At 39.6% G+C, this 3,278-nt stretch overlaps 1 long non-coding RNA gene across 3 annotated transcripts; it reads left to right on the forward strand.

The window, feature by feature from the left end:
• LOC109727489 lies at window positions 531-2,778 on the forward strand. 3 transcript variants are annotated; one of them, XR_002220785.1, is made up of 8 exons: window positions 532-836; window positions 913-1,012; window positions 1,092-1,182; window positions 1,265-1,364; window positions 1,450-1,518; window positions 1,616-1,683; window positions 1,800-1,864; window positions 2,739-2,778. It is a non-coding gene; the product is annotated as an uncharacterized LOC109727489 (long non-coding RNA). The 3 variants fall into 3 exon arrangements; XR_002220786.1 differs by lacking the exon at window positions 2,739-2,778 and having other exon boundaries at window positions 531-836; window positions 1,268-1,364; window positions 1,800-2,573; XR_002220784.1 differs by lacking the exon at window positions 2,739-2,778 and having other exon boundaries at window positions 534-836; window positions 1,800-2,573.

Here is a 3,278-nt window from a genome sequence, read left to right on the forward strand (position 1 = left end):
ATCTACACTTCGAAAGTATGTTTTTGATCCAACTCACATATTGGAGAGTACTCCAGTGGATTTACAAGAAAATTTGAGCTTCGAAGAGCATCCAGTGAGGATACTAGCTCGAGAGGTAAAACGGCTTCGAAACCGCGAGATACCGTATGTGAAGATCCTTTGGAGCAATCACGATGAACGAGAAGCCACTTGGGAACTGGAAAGTACAATGCAGGAGCACTATCCCTATCTATTCTTGACGGAATTTTGAGGTAAGTATTTACAAGTTTGGCGGACGAAACTTCTTTTTAGGAGGGGTGAATGTAATACACTGAACTTTTGCAAATTGCGGAGTGCGAGTGTGTAGAATGAAATGTGGAACTACCCTACATGTTATAAAGGGTTTAAAGATAATTATGAATAAATTTGAGAGTGGTCGGAACGTGGGAAGCGAGAAAGTGCATTGCAATTTTGAGATTTGTATTTTCTGCATTGGTGTACTGGTACAACCCTTAGTCTGTACCGGTACAGCAAGCAGCAGCATCAGCAGCTGTGTGGCTTAGGGTTTTTTTGGTCTTTTGGCTTTTGTTCTTATCCCCACAGAGCCAATTCGACCCCTGAGGATACCAGAAGGGTGCTGGAGTTTAGGGGATAAGGGTTTGGGTCTTTTTAGCTTTCTCTCTCTAGATTTCTCTCTCTTAATGCAAGAAATGGTGGATTTGGACTTAATCTCTTTGCCTACTTGATGCTGGCTGTTGTGGGAAGGCTTGGAGTTAGCTGTGGAAGAAGGAAAGAAGTAATTGATTAGTGTTCTTCGAGCTTACTGCCAGGAAGTGCAGAGGAAGAGCTATAGAAAGGTAATTAGCTCAATTTTTTTTCCTTGCTTGGTGTAGTAGTAATGGATTTTGAGTGGTTTTGGGTTCTTGTTCTTAGCCGAGTAAGAGAGAAGGTTCAGCAGCGAGAGAAGAGCTTTTAAGTGGTGACTTCTCTACATTAATCTCGTAAAGAGCTGAATTGGGGCTTCGGAAAAAAGGTAATTAGCTAACTAATTACTCTATTGTTGAGGTTTTAGAGAGTGTTGATGCTAATTTTGAATTTGCTGTTGACAGCAGTCATGGTTATCACTTGAGCTGAGATTACAACTTGGGTGAGTTAATTAGAAGTGCTTCAATCCTCAGGGAGCTGGAATTTCAAGTGAAGAAGGTAATTTGTAACTTAGTTACTATAGGTTAATGCTATTAAAGGGTATTAATGAAGTATAAGGCTAAATTGGATTCGGTTTTAGCAGCAGGTTTGGGACTTGATTCCAGCAGCTAGAGAGGAGTTATCTAGCTGTGATTTATCCACTTTAATCTAGGGAAAAGCTGCTTTGAAGCTTGATAAAGGTAAGTAGGAATTTATGACTCTAATTCGGAACTAAACACGGTTTAATTAAGCGACTTGATGCAGTTTGGACTTATTTCTTCGCAGCGGGTTTCCGAATCACTCTGAGCTAATTGGTGACCTTGGGAACTGGTTTGGAAAATATTTCAACTAAGGGTAAGCTGATATTTCAGTTAGAAAACTGATTAAGTGAAGTTCCGGCTATATTAACTAGTATACGAGTGTTTTGATGTCGTTTTGGTATTGCTCGCAGCGAGGGTGCAACCGCCCTGTGAATCATCTTCCATTGACATTGGAGAGCCTTTAGAGGTTAAATTGGAGGTACTAAAGTGAACCAAAATCAGGGATTCAAATTTCAATATAGTACAATTGAGAATTTTACCGAAATTTGACCTTTGGTACTAGTTTCCAGTACGGTTCTGATGTTTTGTTTTCAGCAAGGTTGAGGCCTACCTGAGCTGAATTTCGGGACTCTTTTGGGCTGAATCGAACTTAGTGCTAGGTCGGTCGGACCTAACCAGAGCAAGTGAACTCCTTCTATGTTCATTATGAAGCTATATAACTACGAATTAGACATAATTATGTGAATCATGAATGATTGCCTTCTCTTTGAGTTTAAATGCATAAACAATAAATAATGATGCTATCAATGTATGTCTCGGTTAAGAGTATGTTCAAACATTGTCATTGACTAGTAGTTGATGCAAGTGACAAATGGAATTGTATAGTTCTTTTATCTAGTCACTTAATCTGGTGGATACTAACATGCTATGCTGAAATCCGACCTAAAGGTCGAGGGTAAGAACCTTATATATGTTTAGAGATGACAATTGAGAATTGTTAACTATTAATTACATTTGCTTGCCATTGTGCTCATTCGCATATGCTTGTGATGGTCGCTCCCTACAAGCCGGCACTCCGGAGTTGGCCTACGCGACAGTTGCTCGCCCGTGCGAGATTGGGTGTCGAAGTGGATTGCCGTGGGGAGTGTATACTACCACGGGGCCATTAGGCGCGGCGCAAGCTGGACTACCTTGAGTAGATCCCTGTGAATAAAAGAAAAGTGCTAAAGGGAATTGGACAGTAATGAATGATTACCAGTTACAGTGTACAGTAGTTACTTACACATTTATGCTTATGTTCATGCTTATAAGCTTCTATTATTCAGTTGATTCATTACTATTGAGACTATGATTATATGTTGCTTACATGCTCATTACCTGTTAGCATTGCGTAATTATAGTTCATGCAATTACTGCTTTCGCTTTCATTTAGTATATCATGAGCCTAGTGGTGTAATTCGCCGAGGCTGGCGGCTTACCCACTGGGAACTATTGTTAATAGTTCTCACGCCCTTTTTATTGTTGTTTTTACAGAGCCGTCTACATGAGAGGCTAGGGATCGTGGCAAGGGAGTCGCGTCTAGCTAGACATTGCCAGGAGCGTACTAGTCAATCACCTTGCTACTCGGGCTACGGCCGAGGGTGATGTCCAGTTTATAGAGAGACTACCATTGTTCAGATATTTTGTGTACCCTGTGTTGTATATGAGTTTTGGATCCAGATGTGGCAGTTTTTGTACCTTCTTTTGTACTTATATTTTGAGTTGGACACTCTCGTTCTTTTGTTGACAGTCTTTGTGACTTTTACTATACTCTGATATCAGGATAGGATTATGTTATGTTTTTACTCCTATCGACTTGTTTCTTGTAGACGCCTTATATACTGCAGGTGTATGGCAGGTCTGTGCACGTACCGGATATGCTTCCGCTGGTACCCGGGCGTGACAATATATGCATATATATACATATATATATATATACATATATATATATATATACATATATATATATATATATTTGAAATTTAAAATTCAAATTCAAATTTCTTTTATTATTCAAATCTCAGATATTACAAA

Source organism: Ananas comosus, linkage group 22 (assembly GCF_001540865.1).
Source record: "Ananas comosus cultivar F153 linkage group 22, ASM154086v1, whole genome shotgun sequence".
NCBI lineage: Eukaryota > Viridiplantae > Streptophyta > Magnoliopsida > Poales > Bromeliaceae > Ananas > Ananas comosus.